At 36.9% G+C, this 16,542-nt stretch overlaps 1 protein-coding gene across 8 annotated transcripts in view; it reads right to left on the bottom strand.

Moving 5' to 3' along the window:
* CAMK2D (calcium/calmodulin dependent protein kinase II delta) overlaps window positions 1–16,542 on the bottom strand; it is a 300,110-nt gene that overhangs the window by 261,850 nt on the left and 21,718 nt on the right. The gene's annotated exons all lie outside the window — the stretch shown is intronic.

The following is a 16,542-nucleotide window of genomic DNA, read 5'->3' as shown; positions in this document are numbered from 1 at the left end:
GAGGTAAATAGTATGAGTTATCCCACTCCAGTACTCTTGCCTGGAAAATCCCATGGACAGAGGAGCCTGGTAGGCTGCAGTCCATGGGGTCGCTAAGAGTCAGACACGACTGAGCGACTTCACTTTCACTTTTCACTTTCCTGCACTGGAGAAGGAAATGGCAACCCACTCCAGTGTTCTTGCCTGGAGAATCCCAGGGACGGGGGAGCCTGGTGGGCTGCCGTCTATGGGGTCGCACAGAGTCGGACACGACTGAAGCGACTTAGCAGTAACAGTCTCTGAGTTTCTTGGGCACACTGCCAAAGAAGAGAGGTCCTATTTAATCTTCATAGTACTTAAATTTATACAAATAGATTTAGAGATATACATATAAATTCACAGCACACAGACATACATTCATATCCTAGTCACAGGGGGGGAAAAGGGACCCATAAATCTGAGTCTAGTGATAATACATAATGTTAAGGAAAGTACTGAGAGTGAAATTCCATTTTTAAAAATTTTAAAAATCACCTGTTAGCCCAAGTATTAGACAAAAAGCATTAAACTATATTCCAATGTATTCCTTTCTCCTTTACTCCCTCCCTATTCCATCTCAGACTTAAACTGATAGCTAATATCTACATTTAAAGTCTATGTCTACAGCTAACTTATACATTAGCTCCACATTCCAAATGATACCATAAAAGATGATGTGATAGAATATCTTACAGAGTGAATATGGTAAAATCCAGCTATTATGTAGGAATTAAAAGTCAAAAACAATACATATCTAATGCTAAGGTAATAACAAATGCCATGAGACCATAAATTAACCACTACCACCGGACACAGAAAAAAGTTGATGGAGTTTCATTATTCCAATACATTAGTGATAATTTCCAGTCTAGTAAAAGAAAAAAAAAATCCTTCAAGTAAAATGGACAGTGACACACACACACACACACACACACACACACGCACGCACACACACACACACACGCGCGCACACACACACACACGCTTCCCCCAGTGGCTCAGAGGTAAAGAATTTGCCTACAATGCAGGAGACATAGGTTCGATCCTTGGGTCGGGAAGATCCCCTGGAGAAGGAAATGGCAACCTGCTCCAGTATTCTTGCCTGGGAAATCCCATGGTGGAGGAGCCTGAGGGGCTACAGTCCGTGGGACTGCAGAGTGCCAGTTACAACTGAAGGACAACAATGGTATAGTTTACTTGATTGGCAGGCAAGATTCAAAACCAAATTGATATTTGAAAAAAGCAGCACTTTTACAAAGAATGTGCATTTCTAAGATCTATGATAGCACTCTAAAGCAAAAAGCACAAGAGATTCAACAGTCTGAATGCCTACACCTAGAGCTTGCCCTGGATCAAGACACAGATAAAGAGGGGCTTCCCTGGCAGTTCAGTGGCTAAGAATCTACCCTGCAATGCAAAGGACCTGGGTTCAATCCCGAGTCATGGGACTGGGATCCCACATGCCACGGGGCAACGGAGTATGTGCCACAACTAGTACGTACGCCACAACGAGAGTCTGTGTGCTGCAACACAAGACCAGCATGATGCAACCAGAGGCCGACACAGCCACATAAATGAATATTAAAAAAATTCTTTAATAAAAAAAGGATACAAATGAGATAGAAGTTTGACAATCTCTAGGTCCAGGTAGGAAAGGGTGGGTATAAGGAATTAGGAAACTGGGATTAATATATACACAGTATTGATATCATGTGTAAGATAGATAACTAATGAGAAACTGCTGTATAGCTCAGGGAATTCTACTCCAAGCTCTACGCTGACCTAAATGGGAAGGAAATGCAAAATGAGGGCACAGCTGATATGTATATGTGTATGTTATATGTATATGTGTATGGATATGGATATGTATGGATATGTACAGCTGATTCCCTCTGCCTCACAGCAAAACCTGACACTGTAAAGCAAGTTCAAGGCAATAAAAATTACTTTTAAAAAGAGAAGTCTACTGAGAGCTTACTTCGGGCCCAGCAAGGTACTCAAGTACTCAGCACTTGACATCCTCTTCGTGCTGCAAAGCTCCCAGTAACCCTGTGAGGTACACACGATAACCCCATGAGGTAAATCCTCCGATGTTACATATTGAAAGATGTATGCTCTCAATCACTCTTTATTTTAATCACCACTGTCACAGTCAACTCCCCAAAGCCATTATTTTCATTATTTATAAGGCAAACATATTTCTCCTAAACTTAGAAAATGTAGCCATACTCGTTACTTTGAGAGACTTTCTGACTGCCTCCACATAAATCGCACCATTTGCAATATTTCACGAGAATACTAGTTATCACAGACCAGCTTATTAGGTAATTGAATTAAACCATGAGAGATCATACTTTCATTAGTGCAAAACAGAAATTAGTAGTAAAAGACCAGTTTTTTGGGGAAAGCAAAGTTTCTTCAGAACCAAATACACAGGAAATTTTTAACTACTCCTCACGATGTAATGAAACAGTCTTTTGTGAGACAGACTTTTCTAACATGAAATGTATGTTGTTCTAAGAATTGGTGTTATATTAGACTTAAAAGAGAATACCCTAACTCTACTAGAGTAAAGTGATCATATAGTCTGTCCTATGAAATAAATGGAGAGGTAAAACCATGTATGCAGGTTGGAAGACTTAATGTTAATAGGTCAATTCTCACAAAATGTATATACCAGTTCAAGGCCATTCAAATAATAATCCTGCTGGGCTATTTTTGTAAGAAATTGACAAGCCGTTTCTAAAAGCTCTATAAAAAAAATAAAAGCACCTAGGATAAATAAAACTAGTTTGAAAAAGTACAAAATTAGACAACATACACTATTTAATTAAGCTATAAACAAGACAGTGTGGTACTGACATAAAGATAGACAAATGAATCAGGCTACTGTTCAGAATTGACCCTCACATATACGGTCAATTGACTTGACAAAGGTGCCAAGGCAACTCAATGGGGAAAAGTCTTTTCAATAAAGGTGCTGGAACAATGAGATAAACATGAAAAAGATGACCCCTGCCCTTTACCACATACCATATACAAAAATAAATTCTAAAGGGATTAAAGACTGAATTCTAAAGCTAAGATAAATCTTCTAGGAGAAAACAACTTTGTGAAGCAAAGATTTCATAAGACACAGAACAGTAACTATGAAAGACAAAACTGATAAACTGGATTTTCATCAGGATTAAACATTTCTGCTCATCAGAAGACACTACTAGGGAAATAAATGAGCAAACTACAATCTGGGAGAAAACACAAATACAAATAACCCCAAAATATTTGAAGAACAAACTCCCTAAACACTCAAAAGCAACAACAGAAAAGATGTACAAATGGTCAACAGATACATCAAAAGGTACCCAACATCATTAGTCATTAGGGAAATACAAACTAAAACCAGGAGATACCACCACTTCACACTGACTAGAATGGCTAAAATTAAAACACTGACAATACTAAACACTGATGTAGAGTATCCAGCAACTGCAATTTTCATACGGAGTGCCTGTCGAAAATATAATGGTACAACCACTCTGGAGGCTGTTTGGCAGCTTCTTAAAAAGGTAAATATACAATACATCTTATCTACGAACCAGCAATCCTACTTCTAAGTATTTACACAATAGAAATGAACAGATATTCTTGTACACAAATGCTCACAGCAGTTTTATTCATAAACTAGCAAAGAACTGGAAACTTAAATCCCTAAACAAGTAAATGGGTTCATACACTGATACAATCGATATAGTGATGCAGTTGTATAATGGAATACTGTTCTTTGGCAATAAGAAAGAATAAGCAACAACATACATGAGTCTCTGAAATGTTATGTTGGGTGAAAGAAGACAGACACAAAACAATACACAGTGTCTGTTTACTCACATGAAGTCCAAGAAGAGGCAAAAACAATACATGATGATGGAGGCCAGAAAAAAGTTGTTTATGGGGGTGGTAACTGACTGGAGGGGACTTAAGAAACATTATGTAGTCACAGAAATCTGTATTTTGTTTGGGGAGGTGTCTACATAGATGGACACAACTGCCAAAGTTCATCAAATGACACACTTGGGATCTGTGTATTTTACTAGGTGTAAACTGTTTCTTAATGAAGGTATGTTCTAATCCACTATCTCATTTAATCTTCACAATAATCCTGTGATGGGCATAGGTGAAGATTAAATGAGATAGTGGATTTAGCTGTGGTATCAGGGAGGAAGAGAAGTGACGTGAAGTCACTCAGTCATGTCCGACTCTTTGCAACCCCGTTGACTGTAGCCTACCGGGCTCCTCCGTCCATGGGATTTTCCAGGCAAGAGTACTGGAGCGGGGTGCCATTGCCTTCTCCAGGGGATCTTCCTGACCCAGGGATCGAACCCGGGTTTCCCGCAGTGTAGGCAGACGCTTTACCGTCTGAGCCACAAGGGAAGCCCTGGTATCAGAGAGAACTAGGTTCAAATTCAAATTGCACATTTCTTCTCTGCATGACCTTGGAAAAGTTCCTTAACTTCTCAATCTCTTGGTTTCTTTACTTTGAATATGCACATAACAGAAGTACCTATGCCCATCACAGGATTATTGTGAAGATTAAATGAGATAGTGAATTAGAAAACACTTAATAAAGTACATGAAAAAAAGTCAGCTAAAAAAACCTGCCTTATTATAATTAATTCATTATTAATCAAAACTTTCCAAAGGGCATGCCTAATACAATCATAGGTAAAGACATACAGGGTTTTCCATCTAAAACTAATTTCTTGCCACAGTAAGTTACAACAAAAAGCCTCTTATGGTATTATAGTTTTGATTAAAAAACAGTGATTATTGTAAAATTGCTTTCCAATGGACAATAGAGAAACACAAGATTGAATTTGCAGCAATAATAACTGTAGATTACAGAAAAAAAACAAAAGCCCTCAAACCCATATTCAAATCATCATCCCTTCCTGCACTATTTCAAATAAGTCTCCTAACTAGTCTTGAAGCTTCTATTCTTGGATGTTTTCTCAATCTGCTACCCTACAGAAGCCAGAGGGACTGTTTTATAAACATAATTTAGACCATGTCATGCCCTGCTTAAGTTATTTCAATGGCTAAGCAATGCTCTCAAAATAAAATCGCTAAGACTCTCCATGGACTGCAAGGACCCTCCACAATGGAATTCTTTCCCACCTGTCCATCTTCAGTCAGTCCCCTCCACCGTTCCTAACGGCATGTGAATGAACCTTTCTGTCCTTCCAGCATGCCAAATCCTGTTTTATGTCCTGGCTTTTTCACTTGCCATTTCTTACGCTTCATATACTTATGCTCAACTTCTCCTCTTCCTGTAAGTCTCAATTCCTTGTCTTATCCTCAGAGAAACCTTTCCTGGGCACTCTCTGTGTAGAGCTGGCCTGCCAGGGTCAGTTTCTGTCACATCCCCTTGATACACTCACAAACTCCTGCACACAACGGAGGCCCCTGTTCGCGGGCCATCTCTCACCACCAGACTACAAGCTTTATGAGAACAGAAACGGTCTCATTTTCACCCAGCATCCTGACTCTCTCACAGCAGTAAGTGCTCAATGCAGAAGTGATATATTAATGAATCCATAAGGTGACTAATTTTTTCTTAACTTTTCAGCTAGTACTAACAGCAAATTCAACCCCACAACACACTCATTGTGAACTTCTTTCTAAGTTTATTTTTTAAAGATTCTGTTAACTTCTTATTCTCACGTCTTTTGTCTGGGTAGTAGTTTGTTCTAAGTGACAAAATGAATTAAAATGATGAAGGCAAGGTCTCCTGAGATGAAAAAATTTTATATAAAGGCAGAAAGTACCTCCTATTTCTAAGAAATACTTCACTAAGACACTCATGAGTAATACTGGTCCTATCCTCTATTTCATTTGCTATAGGAACCTCTTCCATAAACTACAAACACAGACTGCAGAGGAATCGTTCCTTTGAATAGGTTTATCAAGGACCCAATTACAGAGGAACCAAAACTGCAACATTATTAACAGAACCAGGCCTATAGTTGAGGTCCCTTTTTTATTTATATGACATTGCCTTACTGAAATTCATAGAATTCTGGGCATTCCTGTAATTCCCTCACCTGGCTACAGAAAGGATCAAAAGTATTGCTATTTAAATCATTTTCCTCAGAGCAACTTTCCTCTACTGGGTCTCCAATGCAACTCACTGACTTGACTCTTATTCTGCAGAGTGAATGTAAAACTGAGCTTTTTCTAATCTTAAGTAACCTTACGCCACTCACAAACACAATGTACAAGGCACCAATTTACACCTTCTCTTGCCAACATATATAACATTTAAGAGTTACGACTGAACTGGTAAAGTCTTATCAGAAAGTCACGTATTTATATTTCACATATATTTCAAGTCACTGACTTAAAAAAATACAACATGTATAACCCTTAGATGTTAACTCATCATTTTCAATGCATTCAGCAGGTGAGTCTTAGAGACATGCTACAAAAATCAAAACAGACTGATCGGCATTTCAACTTCTTTCCTATAAATATGCTTCCTCACTAAAGAAACACAGGAAAGCAAAAACATGCCACAAAATTAAAACACAGACAATGGACATAAAATAAAACTGAAGGTTCAGAGACCTAGATTCAAAAACTAAGAGACCATAGGCTGTTCATTTCTCTGTTTAACAGCATTCCCAAGTCTTAAAAGGGCTCATCAAACCTTTCCTAAAGTCTGTTTCTCAGACTTTATAGAGATATAAAATCATATTGGTAAAAATTACTTCAAAAAGTTTAAGAGTACTATCAAAATGATGATTCTGCTACCACTAGTAAGTTTCCAAGGAGTAAAAAGTTAACAGCGTAACAGAAACAATTCTCATAAATACTATGTAACATTATCTTCCTTAAAGTTATCCCTTGCCTCTTACTCCCCAATGGTAAAAAACAAACAAAAACACTTCAAAACATTAAAAGTAATCTAAGAAAAGGTTTTGAAAGAGATGGGAATACCAGACCACCTGACCTGCCTCTTGAAAAACCTGTATGCAGTTCAGGAAGCAACAGTTAGAACTGTACATGGAACACCAGACTGGTTCCAAATAGGAAAAGGAGTACGTCAAGGATGTATATTGTCACCCTGCTTATTTAACTTATATGCAGAGTACATCATGAGAAACGCTGGGCTGGAAGAAGCACAAGCTGGAAGCAAGACTGCTGGGAGAAATATCAATAACCTCAGATATGCAGATGACACCACCCTTATGGCAGAGAGTGAAGAGGAACTGAAAGCCTCTTGATGAAAGTGAAAGAGGAGAGTGAAAAAGTTGGCTTAAAGCTCACCATTCAGAAAACTAAGATCATGGCATCTGGTCCCATCGCCTCATGGGAAATAGATGGGGAGACAGTAGAAACAGTGTCAGACTTTATTTTTTTGGGCTCCAAAATCACTGCGGATGGTGACTGCAGCCATGAAATTAAAAGATGCTTACTCCTTAGAAGGAAAGTTATGACCAACCTAGAGAGCATATTAAAAAGCAGAGACATTACTTTGCCAACAAAGGTCCACATGGTCAAGGCTATGGTTTTTCCAGTGGTCATGTATGGATGTGAGAGTTGGACTGTGAAGAAAGCTGAGTGCCGAAAAATTGATGCTTTTGAACTGTGGTGTTGAAGAATCTTGAGAGTCCCTTGGACTGCAAGGAGATCCAACCAGCCCATCCTAAAGGAGATCAGTCCTGGGTGTTCATTGGAAGAACTTGATGCTGAAGCTGAAACTCCAATACTTTGGCCACCTCATGCGAAGATTTGACTCGTTGGAAAAGACCCTGATGCTGGGAGGGATTGGAGGCAGGAGGAGAAGGGGACGACAGAGGATGAGATGGCTGGAAGGCATCACTGACTCGATGGACATGGGTTTGAGTAAACTCAGGGAGTTGGTGATGGACAGGGAGGTCTGGTATGCTGTGATTCATAGGGTTGCAAAGAGTTGGAATGACAGAGCGACTGAGCTGAACTGAAGAAAAAGTTACTGCTCTCTTTATCTCACTCCTTCTCACAAATTCCAGTCCTCTTTGTTAGGTTCACTGTTACTGTCATGCTGTGCTCAGACATGTCTGACTCTCTGAGACCCCAGGGACTGCAGCCTGCGAGGCTCCTCTGTCCATGGGATTTTCCAGGCAAGAGTACTAGCGTGGGTTGCCATTTACTACTCCCGGGGATCTTCCCAGCCCAGGGACCAAACCCATTGCCAGGCAGATTCTTTACCACCGCACCACCTGAGGTTATAATAAGTTCATAGTTCTCTACGATCCTAGAGCCACAAACACTAGAGTTGTGCTCTCATCTTCACTCTGATGTCTCCACTGTGACGACGGATGGGTCCCTTCACTTCCTCGGGCCCAGCCTCCTCATCTTTAAAACTAGGCAACTGCACTCCTGCAGGGGCGCCTCGGCTCCTGGGGCATCAGCGTCCGCCGTTCAGTGTCAAAACACCCAGCTATCATGGGACAGTGATGCGGTCCCTAGTGTTATTGCCTGAGCTCGTATGAACTCAGTAAAATGTTTAAACGAATTTGCCTTAAGTCAAAACAACTCCAATGTTGTCATGGTATGGGAGTTCACATATCTTCACACAGGTTAACCAGTAGACATGGATACAAAGACTTTGAAGAGTAATTCAATGACAAGGGCCCTGGGCTGCGATATGGGAACTTCTGAACTAGAAGACCTTTAAGAACTCCCCGATCCTGCCCCGTGCCCTGTGTGATGACATGACATGATCCTATACAAAAGGAGGGAACATAAATAAGTTAAAAGATACAGTACCTATATTCACAGGTGAAATTTCAGCAACACCCACAGGGTAAGTTAATGAGTTAAAGCAAATGCTAGCTCTTCTGAATACTTCTCTTTAATATATCACTTTTTAAAGACTTGACAATGTTTCTTTCTATAGCTATATTTCTGTGGCCATCTTTCAAATGTGACTTTTTACACAATATTCAAGCAAAAAGTGCAAAGTTTGAGTTTTTATTAGTCACTATGACTCCTCCTTGAAGAGTCCATGCCTATTTCTTTAAAACATAAGTACCTCGCCCATATAGCACGTTGTCTTAAAAAACGCATGTCAAGAAATCATGCTCTACAAAAAGTGCTACGCAATACAAATGAAAAAGATGTATGAGTAGTTAATCCCCAATTTCCAAGTAATCTCAAAGAATAAAATTAATAAAAAATAGGTAATAAATATAAAGTAAAAGAGCCCATGTAGGACAGATTTACCAAAACTATGCCCACTAAAGAATGTATAAATTTTGAAGGGAAGCACAGGTAGATTAGGGGAGAGGCCTGAGAAAGAGGCTTCAGGTCATTAGAGTTGTATGTGCAGAGAGACAGACTGAAATGGCAGAGCAGCGTGTGAATGACTCCTGGTTATTCCGCAAACCAGCATCAAGAAAAGCACCATTTCTTGAGGCCTCTGGACATTTTCAAAGGAAATCTTTGTAACTCTCCCATGTACCTTATAATTATGGGAGGGGCTTCTCTGATAGCTCAGTTGGTAAAGACTCTGCCAGCAATCCAGGAGACCCCGGTTCGATTCCTGGGTCGGGAAGATCCACTGCAGAAGGGATAGGCTACCCACTCCAGTATTCTGGCCTAGAGAATTCCATGCGTCCATGGGGTCCCAAAGAGTCGGACACAATTGAGTGACTTTCACTTTCACTCTATTTATGGAAAGGAGCCTCAGTCCTCAGTGTCTGTTCTCCTGCAAAAGCGCTTTCTCTCTGGTTAGCTTTAAAGTGTCTAGGCATGAGCACCACAAATGAGAGATCAAAGAGGAAACTAAATGCTGGTCTGATTTTAAAAAAACTGTTCTCAGCAAGTACCTGTCTTTCTTAATTGCCAAACTGAACATCAGTTTTATTCCTACTTATTTCAGCTACTTTTAAATGAGTTAAATGAGCTAAAAATCCACAAGTAAAGAGAATAGGAGTCAAGGGATCAGGGAAAATCATGAATTTAAATACAATTTCCATAATGCTGAAATTACCAAAAGTTAATTTGCCACTCTGTTGAAAGTTCAACTAACACTCTAAAAGCAGAGACAGAGAAAAAAATAGAATTTCTAAGCATGTTTTTACTTAAAGGTAAAGGGCCATTTTACTTCTTAAATATAGAAATATGCGCTCTGCTCAAGCATGTAGTTTTTAAAGTATGAAATTATATAAGTGGCATTTTCTTCATGAGTAAACTCTGATGCATACATATAATTATAATAGGCCTTTTCATAAGGTTATTACTTGACATCTGCCTTTTAAAACACACAGCACAAAGTAACTGTGTTCATGACTCAACCACTGGTAAGCCAAAGAGTAAGCCAAATATGTACAAATGAGAACAAGTTTCCATTCTGCCTTTCAACAGAACTGACAAGAGAAAAAAAAAATTAAGGAAAAAACAACTTTTATTTTTAAATATAACATTTCCACCTGACTTCTATAATAGAATGAAAAATGGGAATTTTGTTTGAAATTCTCATGCTTAGCAATTTTTTTTTTTTAAATAAGGGTAATTGATGTGTTTTACCTTTCAGTTGAGGGTATAAAAATCTTAACACACAAAATTCCTATGAAACACAGAAGATCAAGAGTAATACAAAAGCCCTGTTCTAGATGTTGGTTGTAAGAGATTAGTCCAATTGTTTAAAGTTCCTTATTTCTTTCCTCTTAGTTCTTTCTAAAATGCAATGGTATATGGGCATGGAGAATCTGTGATGATTTTTACCTGATTTAATTCAGACTTGATAACTGAAAGAAAAGTCAGAGAACCTCCTACTAAATCACAACTCACAAATTTCCAGAATAATATTGTACTATAATATACTATAGGGCACACTAATTAGAATATAATATAGAATATTGCTCTTTTTCATTGACCTCTTAGATTTAACCTTCTCAAAAATAAGTTTTCCAAGTAGATAGAATATATACAAAGCACTTAATGAGTATGCAAACCAAATAGTTCCAATTGTTCAATCTTGTCTACTGACAATAAGAGAGTGGGAAGTCCAAGCATTAATAACAAAGTAGTTTCACTATTTCAAGAACTAGCTGACAGTCTGGAAAGACTGGTTATTAAAGTGACAACACCTTTATAATCAACAAGATACAACAAATTTGGAAAGCTAATGTGAAAATATGTTTTACCGTGGACACATTTGTATTTCTCTAAATGCAATATATACATTCAAGTTAATACAAAGGGAAAACAAGAATAAAATGTGAACACCCCACTTTTTTAAAATGTCTCAAAAAAAGGCAGAAAAGAATCAACTTAAATGAACCAAGATTTTTTATTCTTTATGACAAACTTGCAGGTTATAATGTATAGTCAAATTAATAGATTCTGAAAATGATCCACAACACATAAGAACACACACACACATATACTTGACAGTGAAATTACTTGCCTATTAGAGAAACTGTAACACCAATAGCATATAGGAGCCTAAACACACAAGGGATATACTTAAAATTCTGCCTTTAAAAAGGCAGAACATATAATATGTGATAAATAATTTACAGACATAAATAAAATGTATAGGGGTGCTTCATAATTTGCAGAATGTTTCACATTAAATTATTTAATTTTCACAATAACCCTGAGAGAGACTCAAGACAAGGGCTATTAATTCCTGTTCTAATAATAAAGAATTGATGCTCAGTAAGGTTAAAGTATAGTTGCAGTAACTTAATAAACAGCAATTTTCTAAGAAACAAAAAGGTGGCTGAGAAAATTTTTACATTGAAAATAAAACAATTAGGAAGGAAAAACAACAGGGAGACAAGCAGACATATAAAACCACATGATATTAGAGAAAGTGTATTTACGTAACTACATCAGCATATCACCTCTAATAACAGCAATAGAGTATGAGTTCCCAGAACTTCCTACTAACAAAATGGTTAAAATTTAGAATATCAGAAATAATAAAAATGCAAAGTATCCTTTTACTTTATTTGTTAGGACAGATTTTTAAAGACTCCACCAGCTTTATATAACTACTCAAGAATATATATAGAAAGAGATCATATAGGAAAAAGTTATCTCCTCATTTATATCTCATATTGAATGAAAAGTCTACTGATTCATCACTAAAATAAAAAGAATCCCACCCATTAACATCCCCATAGTTGTGCTTACTGCCATCTTTCAATAACAAATCTATCACTTAGAAGCAATGGAGCTATGATCTGATCATTTGGTCCAATAAATCATTTTAAAGATACAAAAATAAAAGCTAACATAGGAGACTTCAAGCAGAAGACTTTTCAAAGAGGCTTTCCTTCCCACTTAAAATGTCTCTTTGAAATATTCACAGGCAATCAGATCTTCCAAGTCATCCAATTTATTTCAAAGGAAGTTTAGATGCTGCTACTCGATATTGACATATTTTAAGTACCGTCTTATTGTATCTAGTATTAGGCATTAAATGTACAACGAAATATTTTAAACCTTGAACTCTCCATCTAGATTAGTCCCAGAAAACAACACTGCATACCATACTTCAATACACCCTAGCACTTAAAAGATGGTGATCAGAAAGGCAATTCACTACAAAAGTTAATAATGGGATTTAATCAAAGTTTGTTTCATATTTGTTTTAAAACAAGTGAAACAAAAGCAGGTGATACAATGGCATATACTCTCTTTTAATATCTAAATTAGCACCTGCAAAATCTGAATGAAGCTTGCAGACACCTTGCAAGCCTAGGGCACAGAGAGCACTCCATATCACTGCAATGAGGTACTCAATAAACCACAATTTTTCAAAGTATTACTACAATTAATAATGGCATTTAGCTTTGAAAACATAACAAACAGTATGGTCCTTCGTTCATACTAAACTTAAAAATATCCCCCTCACTTCTCTTGACTCATTATCACATTACCATACACTAAAAAAGTCAAAACGAAAATGAGAGTTTAGAATTGGCAAACCCTATCATAATGCCAAACATACATATTATTAAGAATGACATTTTTGCTTTCAGGTAAATAAATATACATTCTGATATATACTGCAACACTCCATGTAGTAGACTATTCATGGTAAACAGCTTACAAAATATAAATATCCTTGAATAAAATGACCCCACATATTACTGTGTACAATACAGAAATCAAAATGATAAATACGCTCTATTCGTTTTTCACCCAGTTAGAATGTTCAATTTAATGGTCATACAGCCTTTTGGATAGACTGTTAAAAATCCGTACTATGTTCACAACTGCCAAAAAAATGGAAGTAACCTAAGTGTCCACCAACAGATTAATGGCTAAACAAAATGTGGTATATACCTATAATGGGGTATCATTCAGCTACAAAAAGGAAGGAAATTCTGACACATGCTACAACATGGATGAACCTTGAGGACATTATGCTAAGTGTCATAAGCCAGTCACAAACGTACAAATATTGAATGAGTTCACTTGGAGGAAATACACAGAAGAGTCAAATTCATGGGAACAGAAGATCAAATGGTTGCCCTGGGCTGAAATGGAGGTGAAATGGAGAGTTATTATTTAATAAGAACAGAATTTCAGTTAGGGAAGATGAGAAATTTCTGGGAATGGATACTGGTATGGTTGTACAACAATATGATTGTTCCTGACAGCACTGAACAGTACAATTAAAAATAGTTAAAATGGTAGATTTCATATTATGTCTATTTTACAATAACCTACTAATTACATCTATCCTTGTCTCACTTTAATGTTTTTGCTAAGGAATTAATAGCATTTCCATAATTCTTTAGTAAATATTTTGTGTCATCTAGTTAATGAATATATTCTTTACATTAATAATTAAACTTGGAAATAGGTTCAAAACAAAACATTTAGCTCAATAATAAATCTGCACTGAGAAAGAGTGGAAGGAAGCTCACATTTGGGTCATAGTTGCAATGTACTCTTTCCTCCTGGGAAGTTACAATCAGATGGAATATACATACCTACAACAATGTGCCTTATAGGTTCCCTCATTATTTTTCACAACTCCAGATTAGCCTTTCAAATCACAAACAGTTCAGCAAATTACCTAAGGTCATCTTGCTGATACTAGAAATCAAAGTTTCCAACTCTCTATCAAAGAACTGACATCACAACTTTCAGATATTACAGACTCATAAGAACAAGTAAAGAATAAAATATCTCTCCGAAATCACTACTGCAAGGCAGACAATTAAGATAGATGAATCAATGAATTAAACTACTATCTATGAAATTACTGCACTTTGTTTTCTGAGAGTTCTTCCTAAATTAGATCTGAATATTATACAAGATGGTCTGTACATGTTCCCTTCCAATATCCTCCATAAATAATGGTTTCATGAGGCTGTTTAAATATAACCATATAAAAACCCACAAGGGAGAAAGAATGTGTGGGAAAGTTAACCAGTCTCATATTTCTAGTTGACTTACCAACCTGATTTTATTTAATAAAAAATACAATGTTGCACCATGGGTGAATGCAAAAAAAGTATCTTTTATGTGTTGTCTTCCTCTTTAGATTCTGGCAAACATATCTGGTACCTTACTCAATCCCTGTATTTCTTCCTTTGGAATCCTGTCCATCTGGCTGGCTATCTACCTGGTTTGAATGAAAATACTGAAATACATAATAAAATAACATCAGCAGATATTAACTATTTCAAATATTAAAGCAAGCTTTTCCAATATGAATTTCTGCATGTCACTAAAAATTTATTGAGGATAGTCAAATCTGACAGGCTATTCACCCAACCTAGTTTTCAAAACTATTAAATAATTAAAACATTTTAGGAAAGATGTCATGTGGGGAACAATACTTATCAATTCTCTTGGAAATATCCATCAAATAGTAAACATACATGGCAATATAGAATCCATTCAACATATGTCTTGCCATTAATGCAAAGTGGGGTTTTTTAAATGTTGTAAACAAATATTAGCTGAATTAGAACATCCCTTTAAAATAAAAAAAGTTCCTTAGTTCTTTTTTAGCACTTAGAAGCACTATACATGAAAATAACCCACAAATGGGTTAATCTTACATTGCCAGATCAAGAAAATACCAATACATTGCTGCAAAAAAGAACTGAAATTCATCACTCAAATTTCATGAGAAAGAAAAGCAACATTCTTGGGCCTTTAGTGGATCCTAAATTCAGTCTTCAATTAAAAGATGAAAATGGAAACTTCTCACTGAAAATCAAAGTTAATCTGGAATTTTAGTGAAAGACAACTTAAGTCCACTTCTCAGCAGCCCCTAACCCCACAATCATTTCCCCAAATAGCTCCCCACCACAAAAGCAAAATATCTAGCAAGTTATTTTGCCCACTGTCCACAGACTGTGGGTATTCACCACAGCCTGGCAAGGAATGGGCAGAAACAGACTTCTTCCCTACAAAGGGGTAACAAAAAGGGGTGGGGCTAGCAAAAGAATATTACCACACTTCCCATTCAAAAGAAAAATACATATTTGCAGCAATATTCTAATAAAAATCCATGATGAAAATAAAAGATCCCCATGCCAAACTCTTTCTAGTAACAGTTGAGATGAGTAAGGACATCATATAGGAATAGACAAGTCGGACTGATGATTTTTTGACATGAAACAGATGCTCCTTTTGACTCTGGGCACAATTAATTTAAAATAAAGATAAAACAAAGGCCCTCTTACTTGGTGTGATATCTACTCCTCAAACAGAAAGGAAAATGGTCATGATTCACTTTCTTCCTTTGAAACCCTACTTCCATTTCTTTGTCACACATCAAAATATCTAAATTACGATATTTTCTTACTCATGTGTTACATGTACATATTTTATAATGAAATTATCAGGTTAGTACTCAATTTCTATACTATACCATAGGGAACTGACTTTTTCATAAATTCTTTATTTTGTATTCCTTGACTGTATGTATTTTGTGTGTGTGTATAATTTTTTCCACTCCTAGGCACATACAGAAGACAAGTAAAAACACAGGTTTATACGGAAAGCTTAAACACAAATGTTCATAGAAGTATTACTTATACTAATAGTCAAAAAGTAGAAACAACCCAAATATTCATCAACTAATGAATGGATAAACATATTGTGGTAGATCCATACAACAGAACATTATTCAACAATAAAACATGCTACAACATAAATGAACTCTGAAAATATGTGAAATGAAAGAAGCCAGTCATAACGGATTACATACTGTGTGACTCTATGTCTATTGGGCTTCCTCAGTGGCTCAGCAGTAAAGAATCTGCTTGCAGTGCAGGAGATGCAGGTTCGATTCCTGGGTTGGGAAGATCCCCAGGAGGAGAGCATGACAACCCACTCCAGTATTCTTGCCTGGAGAATCCCATGGACAGAGGAGCCTGGCGGGCTACGGTCCATGGGGTTGCAAAGAGTTGGACACAACTGAAGTGACTGAGCAAGCATACGTTTATAAAGTTCCTAGAAGAAACAAATCTATAGAAACAGAAAGTAGACTAGTGGCTG

Source organism: Muntiacus reevesi, chromosome 16 (genome assembly GCF_963930625.1).
Source record: "Muntiacus reevesi chromosome 16, mMunRee1.1, whole genome shotgun sequence".
Classification (NCBI taxonomy): domain Eukaryota; kingdom Metazoa; phylum Chordata; class Mammalia; order Artiodactyla; family Cervidae; genus Muntiacus; species Muntiacus reevesi.
This window is presented reverse-complemented; position numbering and strand designations above follow the sequence as displayed.